At 39.8% G+C, this 23,756-nt stretch overlaps 1 non-coding gene across 1 annotated transcript; it reads left to right on the top strand.

Moving 5' to 3' along the window:
• Nucleotides 1–22,518: 22,518 nt before the first annotated feature.
• Nucleotides 22,519–22,625, top strand: LOC127124512 (small nucleolar RNA R71). The gene has a single exon (XR_007803994.1). It is a non-coding gene; the product is annotated as a small nucleolar RNA R71 (small nucleolar RNA).
• The last annotated feature ends 1,131 nt before the right edge of the window (nucleotides 22,626–23,756 follow it).

Here is a 23,756-nt window from a genome sequence, read left to right as displayed (position 1 = left end):
GTTTGCTCTTGATTACTAACACTCGTGTGTTTTGTAGGTTGATGCTAACTCATTTGAGTTTGTGGCTTGCACATTGTGAACATTGTCTGTCTGTTTGTTATTGCTTGTTGATTGTTTGTCTGTACAGTTGAACTGATTGGTTTAGATTTTCCACATGTACCTAAGTTGCTTAGAGTTCATTTGAATTTGCTTTGCTTTGTGGTTGCTTAACCACTGAGGTATAATTCTTCTGACTTTATGTAGTCTGGAAGACCTGTCCTGTTATGTGGACAGACACCTGTCTGAAGCCCTCCTTAAGAGGCAATGCTTGTGAATATTTATTTCCGTGCCAAGCAGGTAAAGACCTCCTAAGAGGCAATTGGCAGATAAAAGAGATGTGTAATCCATCTCTTGCTACTCAGTGTGTCATTCACTTTGCTCACACACCATGTGTTGACGCATTGTGAATAAAAACCCAAACTCTTGTATCAGTCATTTGTGGAGAAGAGTTCCTACATTCTGAACTCCCACACTTTCTACTTTGAGTCAAGCTCTCCCAGGCCAGGGATAGGAGCTGTGAGGTCTTACCCTCACTTCCCATTTCATCTGCTTCACCCTAACTCTCAATGTTAGGGTTAAGAGCTAACCACACCCCATTCCAGTTGGCTTGTTTTTACAGCCTAGCCTTGCATGAGCCCAATTGCTTGCATATAGTGTGTGTGATTGTTTATTGTGCTTGTGTTTGTTTGACTGTGCTGTTTAGGATAGCTTGCTCCCTCTGCAAGATAGATAGAAACCTCAACCTAGGACCATTGTGGATTACATGATAACTATTAGGCTCGAGTCAGGCTCCCTTCTAGTTTGTCATCTCCCAGTCTCTGGTTAGGTTAGAAGTTCTTTCCTTGTGTAGGGGAACTACGTCGCCCTGATCCTCATACCAGATGAGGTACGTAGGCAGGAGATGAGCTGATCTCTCCGGGCGCTCTTTGTCTTTTTCAACCCCTTTGTGTGTGTTGGAGTCTGACATAAGTCCAGCGATTGGCAGTTGGTTTCCTGTGTCTTGTTTGCTTGTTGGAGTCTGACGTAAGTCCAGCGATTGGCAGTTGGTTTCCTGTATGTGTTTATTGGTCCGGAGTCTGATGTAAGTCCAGCGATTGGCAGTTGGTTTCCTGTGTGTGTTTGTTGGTCTGGAGTCTGATGTAAGTCCAGCGATTGGTAGTTGGTTTCTAGTGTGTGTTTGTTGGTTTGGAGTCTGATGTAAGTCCAGCGATTGACATTCGGTTTCCATGTTTGCCTGTTTGTGTGGAGTCTGACGTAAGTCCAGCGATTGGCAGTCGGTTTCCCGTTTGTGTTTTGTTCGGCGTGTGTTAGCCGAGCTACGAGTGCTCTGATTCTTCTCTGGTCAGAGAAGATACGTATGCATAGGATGCGACATCCTAGCGAGCACGTTTCCCCCTGTCCCGAACTACGTCGACTCTGATGTCTGTGCCTGACAGACTACATAGGCCCAGGATGCGATACCCTGCCGAGTCCCATTTCTTCCGTCTTTCTGTGTTTCCTTCCAGCCTTGTGTAGTGTGTGAGCAGTTTCTAGCAACCTTTCTTCTATTCTTTTGTGCGTGGATCCCGTCGAGTACGACAGATGCGTAGGGGTGCTAATACCTTCCCTTTGCATAACCGACTCCCGATCCCATCTTTCTCTGGTCGCGAGACCATGTCTTTTCCAGGTTTACTTCGAGCGTTTCCTTTCCCTCCTTTGGGATAAATAACGCACGGTGGCGGCTCTGTTGTTTCGTTTTCCCGCCGGTTTTTCGCGTAATGCGACATAGGGAAACAACTAAAGATATACTCGACTCCCTAAGGATGACTCATGAAGGAAACTCTCAGGTCAAAGAAACAAAGGCTTTGGCTCTAATCCAGAAATATGAAGCCTTCAAAATGGAGGATGATGAAGCTGTAGAGGTAATGTTTTCTAGATTCCAAACTCTTATTGCAGGTCTCAAAGTGCTAGACAAAGGATACACAACTGCAGACCATGTCAAAAAGATAGTCAGAAGCTTGCCAAAGAAGTGGAGACCCATGGTCACAGCCTTAAAGCTATCAAAGGATCTGAACAATATCAGCCTTGAAGAGCTTGTCAGTTCACTCAGAAGTCATGAGATAGAACTGGAGGAAGATGAGCCTCAGAAGAAGATCAAGTCTGTAGCATTGAAGTCCAGATCTGAAAGGCGCAAGTCTGACAGAAACAAAGCCTTCCAGGCCGAAACAGAAGACGTTGATGACTCTGAACAAGAAGATTCTGACGATGAGGAAGAATTATCCCTTCTGACCAGAAGAGTAAAACAACTCTGGAGAAAGAGGAATAATAACTTCAGGAGACCAAGACCCAGAGGGGACCGATCAGAATCAAACTCAAAAGGTAAATCTAACAAAGATGTTACGTGTTAAAGAAAGACAGTTCCAGAAAAGAGAACTTCAAGAAAAATTCCCTCAGAACCAAAAAGGGACTGATGGCTACCTGGGATGACAACGAATCTGACTCATCAGAATCAGACTCTGATGAACAGGCTAATGTGGCACTCATGGCTACCACATCCAAGAACACTTCAGATGAAGAATCTGAATCAGAAGAGGTATTTTCTGAACTCTCTCGATCTGACCTAGAATCATGTCTGTCTGAAACTCTCAGCTCATATCAGAAACTCAAACAAAAATTTAAAGCTATAAAAGGTGTTCTTGAAGAAACATTAGAAGAATGTGGCAAACTTGAGATAACAATTTTAGAACTAAAAGATGAAAACAGAACTTTGACATTAGAAAGAGATGCAACAAAGAAAAATTGCTCAAAACTTGAAGAAGCGTTATCTCAAGCTCCACAAACTTCAAACACAATAATTTATAAATATAAAAAATCTTTTCAAAAGTTTCTGAAAAATGGGATAGGGAGGAGCATAATGGCATCCATGATTTATGGAGTCAGTCAGAATAATAGAAGAGGAATTAGGTATGATCCTAGTGAAGATAAAACTTCTACTAATGACCAACCTAAATCTCCATTTTCATATCACTATACACATACACAAGAGCAACAATTTAATAATGCTAGAGAACCCAAAGTGTTAAGAAACTCTGGGAAAACTAATCACAAAGGACCCAAAAGATTCTGGGTACCAAAGGATAAGATTGTTTATGTTGCAGATATCTTATGCAGCAGAGTTAAAACACCAGTCATGGTACCTGGACTCTGGATGCTCGCGACACATGATGGGAAGAAAGTCTATGTTCCAAAGCCTGGAACTTAAAGATGCTGGATTCGTAGGCTTCGGAGGAGATCAGAAAGGAAGGATCAGAGGCTCCAGAACTATTGGTAATGGTAATCTTCCCTCTATATCTGATGTGTTATATGTAGAAGGATTAATGCATAATCTGTTATCAATAAGTCAATTAAGTGATAACAAATATGATGTAATCTTTAATCAAAAAACATGTAAAGCCATAGATCAAAACAATGGTTCTGTCCTATTCACTGGCAAGAGGAAAAACAATATCTATAAAATAAATATTTCTGATTTAAAAGAACAAAATGTGAAATGTCTGATGTCTGTTCATGAAGAGTAATGGGTATGGCATAGACGCTTGGGCCACATTAGCATGAGAAAATTATCTCAGCTAAATAAACTCGAGTTAGTCAGAGGTCTACCTAAGCTGAAGTTTTCTTCAGATACTCTGTGTGAAGCATGTCAGAAAGGAAAATTTTCAAAAACATCTTTCAAAAAGAAAAATATTGTTTCTACCTCTAAGCCTCTAGAACTTCTTCACATTGATTTATTTGGTCCTGTGAAAACAACATCAGTCAATGGAAAGAAGTATGGACTAGTCATTGTTGATGATTTCAGTCGTTGGACATGGGTAAAATTCTTAAAGCACAAGAGTGAGTCTCACTCTGTATTCACTAGCTTCTGTTCCAAAGTGCAAAACGAATTTGACTCTAAAATCATAAGAGTCAGAAGTGATCATGGTGGGGAATTTTAAAATAAATTTTTTGAGGAATTATTTGACTCTAATGGAATATCCCATGATTTCTCCTGCCCTAGAACTCCACAACAAAATGGAGTTGTAGAGAGGAAGAATAGGACACTCCAAGAGATGGCCAGAACCATGATCAATGAAACAAATGTGGCTAAGCACTTTTGGGCCAAAGCTGTAAATACATCGTGTTACATTCAGAATAGAATCTCCATAAGACCTATTCTAGAGAAGACTCCCTATGAACTACGTAAAGGAAGAAAACCCAACATTTCTTATTTTCATCCTTTTGGATGTTCCTGTTTTATCTTAAATACTAAAGAACATCTGAACAAGTTTGATTCCAAAGCATAAAAAAGTATTATGTTAGGATACTCAGAACTCTCTAAAGGCTACAGAGTATACAATACAGAAACCAAAATTATGGAAGAATCTATTCATGTCAGATTTGATGATAAGCTTGACCCTGAGAAGTCAAAGCTAGTTGAGAAACTTGCAGATCTGGAGATCACTCTTGCAGGTTCTGACGAGAAGATTAAAGCTCCGAAAGCAATTGCCATTCAAACTTCAGAAGGAACTAAATCCCCAGCAATCCCAAAGAAAGCTAAAAGTCGCCTCAACATATCTGAAGAGTTGATTCTGGGAAATAAGGACGAACCTATCCGAACTAGGTCTACCTTCAAGACTCCTGAAGAAACTCCTCTAGGACTAGTATCTCTGATCGAGCCTACTTCCTGTGATGAGGCACTTCAAGATAGCGACTGGGTTCTAGCCATGCAAGAAGAGCTAGATCAATTCACAAAAAACAACGTCTGGGATCTTGTTCCTAAGCCCAGAGGCACTCACATTATCGGAACCATATGGGTGTTCAGAAACAAGCTGAATGAGAAAGGGGAAGTTGTCAGAAACAAAGCTCGACTGGTGGCTCAAGGTTACAGTCAACAAGAAGGCATTGACTACAATGAAACCTTTGCCCCAGTCGCCAGGTTAGAATCTATTCGCTTACTTGTATCATTCGCTATAAATCATTCTATCAAATTGTGTCAAATGGATGTCAAGAGCGCATTCCTTAAAGGTTATATATCAGAAGAAGTGTATGTCAACCAACCCCCAGATTTTGAAAACTCAAATTATCCAGAACATGTTTTTAAACTTAAGAAATCTTTATATGGACTTAAACAAGCTCCCAGAGCTTGGTATGAAAATTAAGTAATTTTCTTCTGGAACATGATTTTATCAGAGGAAAAGTTGACTCCACACTCTTCTGTAAAAACATTAATAATGATCTCATGATATGCCAGATATACGTTGATGATATCATTTTTGGTTCAGCTAACGCCTCTGTATGTCAAGAATTCTCTGAGCTAATGCAGGCAGAATTTGAAATGAGCTTAATGCAAGAACTAAAGTTCTTTCTAGGAATTCAAATCAATCAAACTTCAGAAGTCACGTACGTTCATCAAAGTAAATACATAAAAGACATTTTGAAGAAATTTGAAATGGCTGAATGCAAACTTGCAAAGACACCCATGCATCCAACCTGCATTCTTGAAAAAGAAGAAGTCAGTCAAAAGGTTTGTCAGAAGCTCTATCGTGGTATGATAGGCTCCCTTCTCTATCTAACTGCTACTCGTCCTGATATTCTATTTAGTGTTTGTCTCTGTGCCAGATTTCAATCAGATCCTAGAGAATCTCATTTAACAACAGTTAAGAGAATTCTCAGATATCTGAAAGGAACTCCTAACCTGGACCTGATGTATGAGAAAACATCAGAGTATAGACTATCTGGTTTTTGTGATGCAGATTACGTAGGAGACAGAATGGAACGAAAAAGTACATCTGGAAATTGTCATCTCTTGGGAAAGAATCTGGTATCCTGGGCCAGCAAAAGACAATCAACCATAGCCTTGTCTACTACAGAAGCGGAATACATCTCAGCATCTCTGTGCACTACTCAGATTCTCTGGATGAAGAATCAATTAGAGGATCTGCAAATCTTTGAGAGTAACATCCCTATCTTCTATGATAATACTGTTGCCATTTGTTTAAGCAAGAATCCTATTTTACACTCCAGAGCTAAGCACATAGAAATAAAACATTATTTTATCAGAGACTATGTTCAGAAAGGGGTAGTAACATTGAAATTCATTGATATAGATCATCAATGGGCTGACATCTTTACTAAACCCTTAGCTGAAGATAGATTCCTCTTCATCTTAAAGAATCTGAACATTCAAAATTGCCCTGAATAAAATGCGCCTCTGAGTTTGTAAAATGAGATTCTGATGTAAACACAATGGTGATTCTGCCTCTGACTCTGATACTCTTACCAGGTTAGAAGTTATCTGAGTTAGAAATCTCCAGGAACCAATCCCTTGGTATTCCTGAAGATCAGATAAAGCAAACACGTGGAGTACCTTGCGTCTGACCTTGGAACTTCTAGACAGTTGTCTGGCAGTAATCAAGGAACAGTCTCTTGAGATCTCCTCGAGCAGTGTACTGAATGTTGGGGATAGACATCATTAATGAGTTGTAATCATTTTCCCTTTAAACGTGCTGACTTGGTTTTTGTGCTAAACTCTATTTTGTGTGTCGTTTTGCATGCGCCCTAATTTGGGTATTTAAACACCTCATTCACACATTGCACACTTTTCACTCTCACGCACTCATAAACCTCTGCAAGTTCAGCTCTCTCAAGGCATTCCTGCAGCATTCTTCAATCTTCATTTCAGCTATCAACAACATTCATGGATGCTCAACAACAATCTATCTACAACTTCTCTCAACAAATGGATTCAACCGAACAAGCTCCAAGTTCAAGCAACCCAAACCCAACGGTTACCGGTGTAGTCACAACTCCCATCTACAAAGAACCTCACATTCTTGATCGTGAGCCTCACATTAATCTTGCAACGCCATTTGAGAAACTGGAAGTGTTATGTGAATCCTTGGTGGATTTTGACAACATGCGAAGAAATGGCATTGACCTCACTGAAGAACTCAGAAATCAAGGTTGGGGAAATTACTTCAAGCGTTTGCATGGTCCAGTCTACACAAATTTAGTGAAGGAATTCTGGAGATTCGCTGATGCTGATGATCACTACATCGTCTCCTATGTTCTGGGAGTGAAAATGGTGATAACTGAGAAGTCCATTGCTGCTCTTCTGGGCATGGAGAAAGATGGAGGCAGAAGAATCTACAACATTAATCCTAGGGCAAAATATTTGTCCCATGAGATTAATCCAACCATCTTCAAACAGAACGCTGAAGGCAACCTATCCAAGAACAAGGAACTACATCAGATTCTCCGGGTCTGGCTGAAGATCATCTTGGGCACCATCCATCATCGTCCAGCTTCAAACTCTTCAGACTACATCAACACAAACCAGAAGTGCATTCTGTACTGCATCCAAAAGGGTCTGAAGCTCTGCCTTCCAGCACTTCTCTTCAAGTACCTCAGAGATTCTGTACGAGATACAAGAAACAACATGAAGCCCAAAAACTACATTCCTCTGGGAAGGCTAATCTCTGACGTTCTGATCGAAAGTCGTCTCGTGGACCATCTGATAACATTCAGACTCATGGAAGACGTGATGATTGACACTGGAAGAGCTCTCAACGCCAAAAATCTAAAGAGCATGGGGATTCTAGATCAGGTGAAGTTTAAACCTACTATGGACACCTCCTGGGAAGCTCTCAAAGATCAGAGGAAGATCCCACATGGACTTTATCTATTCTCAAAGATCGACCCTCCAGAGGTAATCCTATATTACTTGGATGATCTGAGGAAATAGGGAGTGGATATCTCAGACTTCAACATAAGCCAACTGCCAGCTGAGCCTCCGAACTTCATGAAGCGTCCACGAGGACCATCTGAGAAGGCTAAGCAAGCTAAGAAGGCAAGACTGGGAGAATCCTCCGGATCAAGACCTCCAACACCTCTTCCCGGACCTTCTGGTAAGTCTGTTTAACTCGCTCCCTCTGTACAAATACATCATATTGCTTCTTCTTTCCCTCAACCCACTCCTATCTATACAAATTCAGAAACCCCTCCTTCAACCACCAGAACATCTCATCAACCATCCCAGAAATTTAACCTTGCCACCACCACCTTACCTCTTTCTGACGCAGAAATGCTGAATGAAACCACCTCACCATCTTCATCTTCTTCTCCAGAATCACCCCCTACTACAACATTTCCTCAAACACAGAACACTCTGACCCCTCATCTCCCACTCTGGCCCAACTTCAAGCTCAGACTCTGGCCTCCCAATAGCCAACACAAACCACACCTGAACCAGAAGTCACTTCACCACCCACAGAACAACCAAACCCAACACCATCTGACCCTCAACCTTCTGAACCAAATAACTATGACACACACCCACCAAATACATCCGCTGAACCACAAACTCCCACTCTCAACCTAAGCCCTCCCACTTCTCCACCTCCACCCTTTGAACCAAAAAACACCCTGCAAATCCTAGAGGAAGCAATAATACTGTTTGCAGGAGCTTCAGTTGACAAGGTCAAGTCTCTGACCATCAACTCTGGCATCAGTGATGATCCTTCAGCTGTTAGGACACACTGGAACAGAGTTATTGGCTGGATGACCACTGAAGCCTTCAAGCTGAAGAGCCTCTCTGAGAAAGTCCGAAACGACTTCATCAGAGACGCTGAGCTAAGACTCTAGGAGCGTCTAGTCAGAGAAGCTGAGGAGAGAGCCCGCAAGGAAGCAGAAGAGAAAGCCAGACAAGAGGAAATGCAACGGATTAAGGAAGCTGAAGCCAAAGCTCTAGCTAGGGGTGGCAAAACGGGCTCGACCCGTGGGGCATGCCCGTTTTTCCCGCACTTTTGTGCGGGGCGGGCCAAGGATTTAGGCCCTCACCCTCAAACGTGTCCGCCCCGCCCCACCCCGTTTTTTTTGCGGGCTTTTGCGGGCACGTGTATTTACATAAATTTTTGCATTTTTAGGCTTAAAGAGTGCAGTGCCCGCGGGCTTTCCCCGCCCCGCCCTCACTTTTTTGCGGGGCGGGTCTAAGTTTTAGGCCCGCATCCTCAACTATGACCGCCCCGCCCCGTTTTTTTATGGGATTTTGCGGGGCGGGCCTAAACGGGGCGGGCATGCCTGTTTGCCACCCCTAACTCTAGCTGAGGCTACTGCTGCTGCTGAAGCTGAAGCAAAAGCTGATGCTAAAGCTGAAGCTAAAGCCGTTGCTGAAGCTGAAGCTCGTCGTGCTGAAGAATCTGCCAACAGGGTAGAACCGGATGCTCTGACCCAGGGGGAGTCTTCCACCTTTGTTCCTCTGGTTCTGAAGACACTTGAAGATCTTCAAAAGGAGCAGAAAGAAGTCCGAGCCAGATTGGATCAACAGGATTCAGTAAATGTCAACATTCAGAATCTGCTGACCCATCTGCTTCAGAGGATGCCTCCACCTCCAAACCCTTAGGCACCTAGGATTCCTTTTGATTGTTGATTTGCTTGTTGCTTTATGTTGTGTTTGTTCTCGTTTTCTGCTGTTTGTGTTTTCTATCTGAATATATATATATATATATATATATATATATATATATATATATATATATATATATATATATATATATATATATATATATATATTTGTCTTTCCTTCATTTATCTATGTCTTTTTGATTCTGACAAAAAGGGGGAGAACTAAAAACATCTCTGATGAAAACATATCTAAATCCCTTCAGTACTCTGCAAACATTGTCTTAACTGGTTCTAATCCTTTTTGACTTAGAAATTTGCAGAAGAGTATCTAGAAACATCATATCATGGAAGCTCCGGTAAGAACTTATGAACTCCCAGACTTATCTCAAGGGGAGCTCACGTCTATCTGATCTAAATATTCTTATCTCTAAATGTTTCATCTCTTAATTGAGTCTGTTTTGTCATCATCAAAAAGGGGGAGATTGTAAGAACAAAATGTGTTCTACAATATAATTCCAGGATTTTGATGATAACAAAGGATGAAACCAAAAATGGCACCCTAACGAAAACTCTCTAAGTGTGTAGGACTCTGAACAACAACAAAGGAATCTGATCATTTTATCAGATACAGACTCTGATCAGATACAAAGTACTAGAAGATCAGAAGCATCTGAAGAAGAAGTGCGCTCTAGAAGTTCCGATTCTGAGCAAAACAAGACAGTAGAAAGAACCAGAAGCTCTAAACATCCACTGGACTTAGTTCTGATGATCTAGAAAACTAGTACTCTTAGAAGCTCTGATGTAACCTCAACGCAATCTCCTTCTGACACAGAAACTCCGAGATAACAATGACTCTGATGAAGATTCTTCAAATCCAGAAAGAGTAACGGAAATAATTTCTTCAAATGGAAAGAAAGTATTTTTAGAAAGAAGTTATTCAGGGAGACAAATTGGTTATGGCAAGAAACACAGAAGTAATGACATTGAATGCTCATCAAAGGCCAATATTTTGTCATCACTCCAACGGTCCTTTCACCACTATATAAAGGACAACCTACTTCAGTGAGAGACACACAACAACACACAGAAAATTCTTTACATTCTCTCTTAGTTTTTCACGAGCTGCTGCTTATACGTGAAAACACTTGCTTGTTTATTCTGCTGTAATATTTGCTTACTCTTAGAAGCACTCTCGATTACAAATCTATTTTTGCTAAATTGCTTTTGTTCCTCAAGTGACTCTATGTAGTCTGTATACTTGGGAGGACTAAGAGATCACTCTCTTAGACGTTTGGTTGTATTAATCTTTCAAGATTAGTGGATTAAGTCCTTTTTGAAGGCGAAATCACCTTGGCCGGGTGGACTGGAGTAGCTTTGTGTTATAAGCGAACCAATATAAAATTATGTGTGTTCTTACTCTTGAAAAAGTTTTTATTTTCTAAAACAATTCAAACCCCCTTTCTTGTTTTTCTCACCTTCAATATTCCCCGGCGGAATTCATCTTCTGATATGAAGACCCTTTGTTCCCGGCAGTATTGGATTCTGAGCAGTACTTGTTTTTGTCCCCTGCATGGTTATCTCCCATTCGATATGGTGTTGACCTAGAATTCCCCGCAGTATTGACAATTTTGATCCTCGACATGGTTGGTGGATCTTCCTTCAGCAATGCTCTCTTCTCCCCGCGGAGTTTGCCGTAATCAATTGGAAGTTTGTTCTCCATGATTCTCCTAGCTATGACTGATTTTTTCAGAGCTAGATGATTTATTTTCATCCTTAGCATATTCTCCAGTTGGTGTTTCCATACTGTTGAGATTAGCTGAGTGTTGTAGTGATGGTTCAAATCTTCGTTATTTGTATCCTTTGTGTTATTTTTGTCAGCATAATCATAATCACATACATACATATTCATGCATATGGTACAATATCAGATATTTCATTGTGCATTTTATCGCATTATTTTTCGGATCCCCTACTTCGGTGATATCATCTCCCCATGCAGATTTGGTGTGTTTGTCCTCCTTCAATTGTAGAGTGTCATCCCATTAAGCAAATGATGGATGCGTATTTGCTAACCGCAAGTATACGAACACGTCAAAGTAATACAAAAGATTATTGTTCCAACATAGACCAAATTGTCAATCTATCTATTTCTATTGTTATAGTGTTTATGTAAGGTAAATCAAATAAGTAGGTTCAAGTACACGGAAAGGGAAATAATGAAGTAAATAAATTCAGATAAAATGCAGTCTCAAATGTAATTCACATCAGTTAGGAAATACTCCATTTTTTTCTAAATTGATCTACTTATGAGGCAATATTTTCTACTCCGAGAAGAATCAATTTAACAGGAACTGTCGCTTCCGCGTATTCAGAATCGAGTTTAATCTCTAATTAATGCCCTTCATTGTCACTTATGAAGGGCGCTTGTTGCGTTAACGTAGTAAACCTATTTTTAAGAAATTCAATTCTTGACTTAGTTAAAAAGTGATTTTGATTTGAAAAGTTTAACTTAAAAGGGATCCATGGATTTCGCTCAAGGATCCAGATTTTAAACCTACTAACGCGTCCGAAAATAGTTTCAAAATTGTTTTCTAATAGTGTTAAGAATTCCCAATTAACCGGACAAAGTGCTTTCTCTAATTTTGACCTGTTAAAACTAACCAAGTTTATCTTTAAGAGTTGGACGACTTTCGATCTTACCCAACTATACCTCGGCTTTACTTTCGTAGTTACCGACCAAAATAAGTACTGAAAACTTGTGTTAAAATCAAAACAACCCCTATAGCATTTCTATAGATACAAATAATGAAGTACCATTTTAACGAAGATCCTTACATCCTAACCTTTAAAGATTTAGCCAAACATGGAAATAGAAATCAACATAGCAGAATTAATCATGTTTAAAAGAACATGTAACCAAAATGGGCAAGTTAAATTAGCGAGTAGGTAAAAGCGAGACAAGCAAATAAATAAAGTAAAGAATGCAAGATAAATAAAATGTAAATGCGAATAAATTGAATAAGAAACCTGCTCCAAATCGGAGACTTTAATCAGGTACACTGGAAAAGAAAACTTGACTGGAAAGTAAAATGGAGACAAGATTGTTTGTACAGTGGTCCAACCTAACTACAACTCAAGTGCGATAACCCCCCGATGTGACGGATTATCGCTTTTATAATGGTGAACTTTAGGCTTAGTGTTGTGAACTAAGTTGGATTCCATTTCGTGAAGTGAAAACACCTGTTTATAGAGTTTCTAAAAAACTAGCAAAAGACAAAGTTGTCCTCCAACTACCCTTAGTGGGGTGCCAACAAAGGTGGCGCCCACCATCCCCACCAAGGCTCCTACCATGTGTACAATATGATTTGATCATGGGCACGTGGCAGTTACCACTGGTTGACAGCTTACACGTCATGGCACCTTCCTTGGCGGTCGCCATGTTGGACGCCATGTGTACAAATTTCCACAAAAACTTTGATTTCTTGCTCGCTTGGCTTCGTTTCTTCACAAAAGGCCCTTGTAGGGAAAAGTACCTGAAAATGAGACAAAAAGAAAACATAACACTAGAAAATGACAATAAAAACCTAATAAGCATGTGCAATTCGATTCAAATATGCAGTGTATTTCAGTGTTATCAAATTCTCCCACACTTGAACTTTTCCTTGTCCTCAAGCAAAACTTTTATCGATCACGAAATAAAAACAGTAACACATAAGTATTCAATTTAGGCTAAAACATTATAAGTTTAATCAAGGATGTGTCGATAGGTACTAACTGATGAACCAAAAATATTGGGGCTACGCTTCACACAAATGCGGTCATAAACTTCTTTCCTATACAAACCAATCCATATCAGGTTACTATACTTAAGCCTACCTTTTTCATCCCTATTTTTAAATCCCTTTTCATTCAGGCGCAATCACATTAAGTCTGTTATCCATACATACTCATAATAAGGTGATCGGTTAGTGATTCTGATCCTTTTACATAGGGTTCTGGTATATAAGTTTGGTAACCCTTTTTATTTTACCCAATTGCAGTTGCGGGGGATCGGTCCATAATCCACCCTACCAAGTTCAGCACTAGATACCTCTCAACCAACTAACAACGAGTATTTTATTTTATCATTTTTTTCTTTTTGCATGAGGCTCTGGTAAATAATTGGCGTAACCCCTTTGTTTTCCCTATTGTAACTGTGGGGGATCGGACCGTAATCCTCCCTACCAAGTCCAACACCAGATGCCTCTGAACCAACTAACAACGGGTATTTTTTTATTATATATATTATTTTGGTATGTAAGAATTTTAGAAGCATTCACTTATTTTCATCGTTTTCCCTACGTTGAGTATGTTGAAGTCGTAGCTGACTGCTAAAATAAACTACTTAAGGGCTTTATTATTTGGGATTAAAATTAAGGCTATAATATAGTAAGTATCGGGATCAGTTTCCAAAGTCAAGAAGCTTACGGTGTTGAGACGATATCTATTATTTTTAAAAGTTTTCCCAAGTCTTTAACATTCTGTCCTAAACTTGTCTAAAAGCCCAAATTTTTCAAAATAAAAGTTGTTTTCTTTGTCAAATTTTTTGTAAGGCTCAAGAAATGGGAAAGTAGGGATACACTACACAAATTACTCGTCTAGCAAATGCAATTTATTAAAAAGAAACGAACAAACTAAAATAAACTAAAAACCGATAAATGCAATAAAATTAATGGAAAAGGAAAGTTTAGAAATCGCATCCCACACTTAAACCGAACATTATCCCTAATGTTTCGATAAAATATGAGGAAAGAGTAACCTGGATGACATTACTGCTGACCACTGGTACCCTCGCCTCCTGGCTCTGAATGCCTGGGATGATGACTCCTGCTACGATGACGCTCCTCTCTTGAAACCTCTAGGCGATCAAATCTAAGGCATCAGATTCCCGCAGCTGTCGAAGGTTACCCAATACAGAGGCTTGAGTGGCCTCCATTAGGGTAAGGTGCCTCTGAAAGTTCGCTTGCTGACGCTACTGGTTAGACAGGAGGGCTTGCTGGGATTCCATGATGCTGCGAAGTGAATTATCAGTCTGCCATTGTGATTCACGCAAGAAGTCCATGTTGTCCTTCAGCTATTGATTCATGGAAGATAATAAGACATACTGCCTTTCTTCTCGAGCTTGTATCTCTCGCCATATTTCTTCAGTAATGTGGAATCCAGAGGATGTACCTGCAGAAGGGTGAGTAAGAGATGGTGCAGTGTGTGCAGGTGATGCATGGTTTGAAGGCATGGTCAGAACGGGAGACTGGTCTCTCCGCTCATACTCATCATCGGTCCCGTCACCTTCTTCAAAAGGTATGTTGGGTGGCAATGGGCCGGTAAAAGGTGGAACTTGCAGATCATAAATCCAATTTCTCTCAAGGCGCACATCTGTACGTCGAGAGCAAGGTAAAACTACACCTGGGATAGCTACAATATGAACCATAAGGTTAAAACCGCCCTCTTTCCTCACCCTGCATAATCGCATATCTTTTTAAAACTTTTAAATTTATAATACGGTGAGGTAATGGTTCTAATGTAGCCAACTCAGTGTCAAGATGCAAAGCTCTAGCAATTGAGGTAATTAAGCCTCCAAAAGAAATAATCCCTCCCTTTTTCCGAATGGCACACATATGTGCAATCATAAAGGGAACAAAGTTAATTTTTCTCTGTGTGAGGCTACCTTGTAAAAATAAAAGTTCTTTGGCATTGATTTTATTAGGATTTTCCTGGCCAAAAATTATGCAAGACAACAGATAACGAAGAAAGTGTATGGTCGGGTTATGAATGCTTGAGGCCATGTTCCCCTCAAAAGAGTCGGTGTCTAAACCTGTCAATTTCCTCCAAAATTCAAATGCCTCATATGACCATTCAGAGTCCGAGGGTGTCTCATAGAGAGTACCTTCCCCGTAAGGAAATTCATCAAACCTACTAACTCATCGGTAGTGTACTGATATTCAACATTAAACGTTCTAAACTGTATTGTACCAGATGTGCTAGCAGTGTTAGGATGAACATTATAAATTAGGGAACTTAAGAATTCCCGGGTCAGGTACTCAAATGTAGGTTCCTTCTTAATAAAAATATCATGCAATCCTAAATTATCTAGAATATAGCAAACACTGTGATAAATCCCCAAATTATATAGACAATCTTCATCGATATACCTGGTGGAGAAAACTCCCTTAATCTGTAACTCCTCGAATATCCTCCTTTGCCTATCTCCCGATTTTCCTCTGCGAAAAGTGATTTGATGATGCTTCATTTTTTCCCTTGGTGATGAATGAGGAAGAAAATGGGTTTTATAGGGGAAGATGGTGAAATGGGATTTTAATGGTGGAAATTGGAAATGGAAGTAGGATTGGTAGTGGGTTTTTGGTTGAATGGAAATTTAATGGGATTTGAATGGGTTTTAATGGTGGTCAAGAATAGAGAAAATGGGTTTTGAGAGGTTGAAGATAAGTTTTTGGGTGAAAATGGAGGTTTGTTTCGATTCTGCCCGAGATAGTGCTCAGACCCCATGGCGCCCGCTATGGCTAGATGGCGCCTGTCATCTTTGTGATTCCTGCTAGGCCGGATTGGTTGAATTGGACTTTGGGCTTTGTGGTTTTGAGTCATTTTGGGGGTATGCACAACATATTCTAATATGTTCTTCTTCCTTGTATTTGTACATGCAGGATATAATTAATTTTTCAACATAATAAAATAAAATATTTAAAGAAACATTAAAATAGAAACATAAAAGAAATAGTATTATATTATGAGATAATATTATAGGGAAAAGCTGAGAAAAACAAATCTATGCGGAAATAAAATAAATCTAGAAATCAGGAAATAGATAGAGATATATTTCTGAATATAAAGCGATAAAAGCTGGAAAAACATAGTCTTGAGTGCGTCGATGGTTCCTCAATGCTACTGGAGTCTCGTGCCTCTTCTAGCTGACGACGGAGATCGCCGATTTCCTGGTATAGGCAATCGGCCTCCATGCCATGAGTGGCATCAGACACCTCTAACTACAAGGTAAGGTCAGTAACCTCCTGGCGAAGGATGGTCAGTTCTCTGCGCAACTTAATAAGCTCAATGTGAATGTTGCATCTTTGCAGATCGAAATTATTAGAAAGCACCGTGGTCCTGTCTGATGGTGGCAAGGGATGGTATTCTATTACTGGAGGGGATCTAGGTACATCAGGTGTCTCATCCTGGCCTTCTAAGGCGTATGTCCAATTTGCTTTGTCATGGACATTAGTCTTCGTGGGATCAGGTAAAGTAAAGTAAAGTAATGGATGGTCTCATGATTGATCAGGAGTTTATATTGGTTTAGGTTAAAGGAGTCTCTCCTCATCAGGCCACGGTCCAAACAGAAGGTAGCATCCATCAGGGTATAGCCACAGTAATAAGTCAGGTGAACTAATTTTCTGTCAAGACCTAGGGAAGATGCTATATGTGTCAAAGCTCCTCCCACATGAATAATTCCTTCAAAAGAGTTGGCTATAAGGTTAAGGTTGTCAAACAGAAAGTTTCCAGAGGCTACAGGGTGTGACTGGATGATATAAAATAGAAAAAGGATTTCCTTAGCACTAACATGGGTATCAATATTACTCTTTCCAAGGAAAGTGTGGGCTATGATCATCTGGAAGTATCGGAGGCTAGGTTATGTATTTTGTTGGACAACTGGGTAGAAGGGTCAGGGCTCCATCCTCCTGTGATATCACTCCAAAATTTGTCTATCTCATCCTGCATAAAATATCCTAAAGGGATTTCAGGCATAGCATCAAGGTCATACTGAAAACTAAGTAACTCAGTAAACTCCTTATGATTGAAGGTTTACTCAATTCCAAACAATCTGAAGTTAATATAGCCTCTCTGAAAACCGATTCCAATGTAGGGTTCATAGCTGAGGGAGCTTAAGAATTCCAGGGTTAGGTTCCTAGTGGGTAGCATGGGACGCTTAGATAGGACCGCATATCGCTTTCTCTGAATTTCGTCTCTGAACACAACATGCAAATCATCGAAACTATAGATCCTGAAAAATATGGTTAGTGGAGAATGCTACGGAGAGTAATGGGACCTGAAACCTGAAACATAAATATTACGAAGGTTAGTCCAGTTAAGTACACAAATAAAACATCGAATAAAAATAATGCAAGAAAATAATAAAGTGAGAAAATAGAGAAAAATCACGGGTTGCCTCCCATGCCGTGCTTGTTTAATGTCTTTAGCTTGACGATTATAGACTCATATTTGAGAAGTAAGGACAGGTGGACCGATTAGAATATGGTGAGAGTAATTCGTAGGGATGTCACCTCCTTGGTAGTGCTTTAGCCTTTGCCCATTTACTATGAAGGGATTACAAGAGTGGTTCTTGATTTCAACTGCTCCAGACTTCGGGATCTTTGAGACCTCGTAAGGGCCAGTCCATCTTGAGCGCAGCTTACCAGGAAAAAGTCGCAACCTAGAGTTAAAAAGGAGAACATGATCGCCTATGTTGAAGTCCTTTTTTATAATTCTCTTATCAAGCCACGCTTTAGTTCTTTCTTTATATATTATGGAATTTTCATAAGCATTGGGACATAGTTCTTCTAATTTATGAATATCTAGAATGCGCTTTTCACCAGCTTCTAGGTAATCCAAATTCAAGATTTTAATGGCCAAATAGGCTTTGTGTTCTAGTTAAAAAGGTAAGTGACAAGATTTTCCGTAAACTAATTGGTGCAGGGTGGTTCCTATAGGGGTTTTATAAGCGGTTCTATAGGCCCATAATGCTTCTTTAAGCTTTTGATACCAATCTTTACTAGATATTGAAACCGTTTTCTCTAAGATTTGTTTAATCTCCCTATTTGATACTTCCACTTGCCCACTAGTCTGCGGGTGATATGGTGTTGCTACTCTATGCTTAACTCCATATTTATCTAAAATTTTATCAAAAAATTTGGATATGAAATGTGATCCACCGTCACTTATAACAAGGCGTGGTACTCCAAATCTAGGGAATATGTTGTTTTTGAATAACTTAATCACTACTCGTGTGTTGTTTGTAGGTGAGGCTATAGCTTCAATCCATTTAGACATGTAGTCAACAACTACTAAGATATATTTATTTCCCATCTATGATGGAAAAGGTCCCATAAAATCAATGCCCAAAACATCAAAGATTTCTACTTCTTGGATATTTCTTAATGGCATTTCGTCACGTCTTGAGACATTCCTAGTACGTTGGCACCAATCACATCTGACAATGTAAGCATGAACATCACGCCATAATGTTGGCCAGTAAAGGCCGGCTTGGAGAATTTTAGCGCATGTCTTAGATGTGCCTGCATATCCATCATAGGGTGAGGAGTGACAATGTTTTTTAATGTTTTCTACCTCTTCTTCAGGGACACAGCGACAAAAAAAGTCGTATGTCCCTCTTTTGAAAGGAGTGGTTCATTCCAATAAAAATATCTTCCATCACTAAAGAATTTATTCTTCTATTGGTAGTTAAGGTCGGGGGGTATGATATCAGCAACTAGGTAATTAAGAAAGTCAACGTACCAAGGTATGTTGGTCACTGCTAGAGTTCTTTCAATGTTCCAATCCATTGGAAAATCAGAGTCAGCGTCCTGAATTATTTCGATTTTAGCCATAAGTTTATCATAGGTAAAATCGTCATTTATAGGCACTAGGTCTGGTTTTAAATATTTAAGCATAAAAAGGTGGTCAACAACTACATTTTTTGTGCCCTTCTTGTCTCGAATATCCAGGTCAAACTCTTGCAGCAAAATGACCCATCGAAGTAACCTAGGTTTAGCGTCATTCTTTCTTATCAGGTATCGAATAGGTGCATGATCTATATAAACTATAATTTTAGCTCCGACCAGATAAGATCGAAATTTATCGATAGCAAAAACAACAGCGAGGAGTTCTTTCTCAGTTATTGTATAGTTAAGTTGGGCGGCATCCAGGGTTCTACTGGCATAGTAAATTACATGTAATTTCTTGTCCTTTATTTACCCTAGAACAACACCAACAACATAATCGCTAGCACCGCACATGATTTCGAAAGGTTGGTTCCAATCTGGAGGTTGCATAATAGGTGCGAAAATCAATGCTTGTTTCAAAAGGTTGAATGCTTCAATACATTTTTCGTCAAAAATAAACTCGACATCTTTCATTAGAAGGCTAGTCATAGGTTTGATTATTTTATAGAAGTCTTTAATAAAACGTCGGTAGAAACCGGCGTGTCCAAGAAAGCTTCGGACTTCCCTAATGGTCTTAGGTGGTTTGAGGTTTTCTGTAACCTCTATTTTGGCTTTATCAACCTCAATGCCTTTTTCAGAGACTATGTGTCCTAATACTATTTCTTCGGTAACCATAAAGTGACACTTTTCCCAGTTTAGCACAAGGTTTGCTTCCACGCATCTTTCTAGAATTTTCTCAAGGTTAGCTAGACAGTTTTCAAAACTAAATCCGCATATCGAGAAATCATCCATAAAAACTTCCATAATCTCATCGAGGAAATCTAGGAAGATTGACATCATACAGCGTTGGAAGGTAGCTGGGGCATTGCAAAGTCCGAATGGAATTCGTCTATAGGTAAATGTTCCGTAAGGGCATGTAAAGGTTATTTTCTCTTGATCTTTGGGGTGAATAGGAATTTGAAAAAATCCTGAGTATCCATCTAAATAGCAGAAGTAAGAGTGTCTAGCTAGACACTCAAGCATTTGATATATGAATGGGAGAGGGAAATGATCTTTCATAGTTACCTTATTTAGTTTTCTGTAATCGATGCACATATGCCATTTGCTTTCTACACGCATAGCTACATGCTCGCCTTTCTCATTTTCCACAACTGTGACACCTCCTTTTTAGGTACCACGTGTACAGGGCTCACCCACTTACTATCTGAAATTTGATAAATTATACCAACCTCTAGTAGTTTTAGTACTTCTTTCTTAACCACATTGCTCATTATAGGGTTTAGCCTTCGTTGATGTTCCCTAGAAGGTTTAGAATCTTCCTCCAGCAAGATCCGATGCATACACACAGATGGGCTTATCCCTTTGAGATCAGATATGTTATATCCTAAAGATGAGGGATACTTTCACAAGATATCTAAAAGTTGGTTTGTTTCATCTCCATTCAAGGTAGCGCTCACTATAACGGGGCGATTTAGTTCCTCATCTAAAAACTCATATATTAGATTTTTGAGTAGTTCCTTGAGTTCTATAGATGGTTTTTTAGGACATGGTATATGGTTCGGGGTAAGTGCTAATAATTCATAAAGGTTATCATCCATGTAAGGCTCCATTCCAAATTTGTCGTCTTCTCTTATGGAAGTCGAGGAAAATTTCATTGTCTCGGGAGGTCCTTCTTGGTCTAGCTCCCTTATGCATTCATCAATGATATCGATGGCATACCATGACTCTTCTATGACTGATGCCATTAGGAATTTGGAAAGTATAAATTCTATCTTTTTATCACCTACTTCAAAAGTTAATTTTCCTCTTTTAACATCTATTATGACTCCCGTTGTTGATAAGAAAGGTCTACCAAGGAGGATTGGGATTTTGTCGTCTTCTTTAATGTCCATTACCACGAAATCTGTTGGGATATAAAGCTGTCTGATTCTAACTGGAATGTCTTCTAATATGCCTATTGGATATTTTACAGATTTATCGGCCAATTGAAGAGATATCTTAGTCGATTGCAATTCTCCTATGTTTAGTCTTCTACAAACTGCGAAAGGCGTCAAGCTTACGCTTGCTCCCAAGTCTTGGAATGCTTTGTCTATAACATGATTCCCTAATATACAAGGTATGGAAAAACTTACGGGATCTTTCTCATTTTTAGCAAGCTTATTCCCAGCAATGGAGTTGCACTCTAAAGGTTTGGGATCATCAAGCCTACGTTTGTTGGTCAAGATGTCCTTAAGGAATTTAGCATAAGATGGTATCTGGGTGATGGCTTTGGTGAATGGGATTTATACATGGAGTTTCTCGATCACCTTTATAAACTTTTTATATTGGTTATCAATTTTTGTCTGTTTAAGTCTTTGCGGGTATGGAATTGGTGGTTTATAAGGAGAGAGTGGAACATAAACTTTATCTTTATCTTCTCCCTTATCTTTCACTTCCTGGTATTTTTGCCCTCTAGTTCCTCTACTTCATTTGTAGACACAATGTTTTTCTTAGAAGCCTCTAGTTCACTCAAGGTTGGTTTTACAGGTTCGTTATAAGTGGTCCCACTTCGTAGGGTAACAACATTAGCTTGCCCTCGGGGTTGGGTTGAGGTTGTCCAGGAAATTGCCCTCCAGGTGTGGCTTAGGGGGCTTGTTGTTGTGTTATTTGTGAGATTTGGGTTTCAAGCATCTTATTGTGAATGATTATCGAATCAACCTTAGTTCCTAATTGTGTGATCAGTTCATTTATATGAATATCTTGGTTCAGGAACTCTTTGGTTTGCTGAGTTTCGGCCGAAATGAAGTTCTCCGTGATTTTCTCAAGGTTTGGCTTTTGAGGAACGACCTGCATAGGTTGGATTGGTCTTTGAGCTTGAAAGCCTGATGGTCTTTGAGGTGTAGAGTTTTGAATAGAGTTATTGTTTTTATAAGAGAAGTTTGGGTGATTCTTCCATCCAAGGTTGTAAGTCTTTGAAAACGGGTTTCCTTGGGCATAATTGACCTGGTCTAAGTTTGATTCAGTTAACAAATTGCATTCTGGTGCAAGATGTCCTTTGGTTCCACAAATTTCACAATCTACAACTACCGCGGCTGTAGGATTTGCAGACATGTGTTCAACCTTCAGAGTTAAAGCGTCCATTTTAGCTTTCATCATGTCCATACAATTTACCTCATGTTTTCCTCCTTTGGTCTCCATTTTCTCCACTGATGATCGTTCTGACTCCCATTGGTAATGGTTTTGTGCCATATCTTTGATGAGAGCGCAAGCGTCGGGATAAGGGTTTTTCATCAGAGCACCACCAACGGTAACGTCGATGGAAATCTTTGTGTTATAGTGAAGTCAATTATAAAAGGTATGAATAATCAGCCATTGTTCTAGGCCATGGTGTGGACAAGCTCTTAGTAGTTCTTTATATCTTTCCGAAGCTTCAAAAAGTGATTCACCCTGATTTTGAGTGAATCGAGTTATTTGGTTTCGAAGGACAGCGGTCTTACTCGGGGGAAAATATCTTGCAAGGAACACTCTCCTGAGGTCTTCCCAAGTAGTTATCGAGTTATCTGGAAGGGAATCTAACCAAGACCATGCTCTACCTCTGAGGGAAAATGGGAAGAGTCTTAGACGGATTGCATCAGGTGAAGCACCGTTAGTCTTGAACGTATCAGCTAATTGGATAAATACTTTTAAATGCTGATTTGGGTTCTCTGTAGCGAGACCCGCATATTGGTTTTGTTGTACTAGTTGTAATAAAGAGGGTTTTAACTCGAAATTGTTAGCAGGAATAATCGGGTTTACTATACTAGAATTGGGTTCTTCATTAGAAGTTTGGGCAAATTCCTTAAGTGGTCTTCGGTTTTGATCTTCGGCAATTGCTTTCCTAATTCTTTGGAGCAAACGATGTGCGCGAGCGTATCACTCTGGTTCAGCTATTGTCAGCATTCATCATACATTTTAGGTATAATGCATACATGCATAATCATAACATTCAGATACTCATGTTGCAGCTGTTGCCGTGTATCCGTTGATGGTTGTCTCCTGCTATTTGTTGATACAGATCTCTCCAGTAGATCCTCCCTAGCAGATGTGGGTGTGTCTGATCTCTCCATGTAGAGCCAACCCCTTAAGCAGAAAGTGTCTATCCTTTCCTGCCATTTCCCCACTGAGATACATCCTCGTGGATGACGGTTGTTTCCGTTCCCTCCCTACACGGGATGGGTTTTCCCTATTGAGTTCTTTCCTCATTAGGATGAGTCCTGTTTCAGTCTGCCTTTTTGGATCGATCCTAAATTGGCTTCCTGTTGGCTGTCTCCTGTGCTTTCCTGGGGCATAAATGAATAGTTGCTCACTAACCGACACTCATTCATCTTATCCTCAGCCGAATTTGTTGGCTTCTACCTACGAACCGGTAGCTGTAAGTCCTTTCTTTACGGTCTTCTACCCACTACCCGGTAGTTGTAAATCCCTTTTTCTCACCCTGTCTCTCAGCAGATTTTTTGTTGGCCTCTACCTACAAACCGGTAGTTGTAAGTCCTATCTTTGTGGTTTTCTACCTACTAACTGGTAGCTGTAAAATCCCACTTTCATCCCCTTGGTGGAGTTAACCCTGTGTGCTCATCC

Source organism: Lathyrus oleraceus, chromosome 2, assembly GCF_024323335.1.
Source record: "Lathyrus oleraceus cultivar Zhongwan6 chromosome 2, CAAS_Psat_ZW6_1.0, whole genome shotgun sequence".
Classification (NCBI taxonomy): Eukaryota; Viridiplantae; Streptophyta; class Magnoliopsida; order Fabales; family Fabaceae; genus Lathyrus; species Lathyrus oleraceus.
This window is presented reverse-complemented; position numbering and strand designations above follow the sequence as displayed.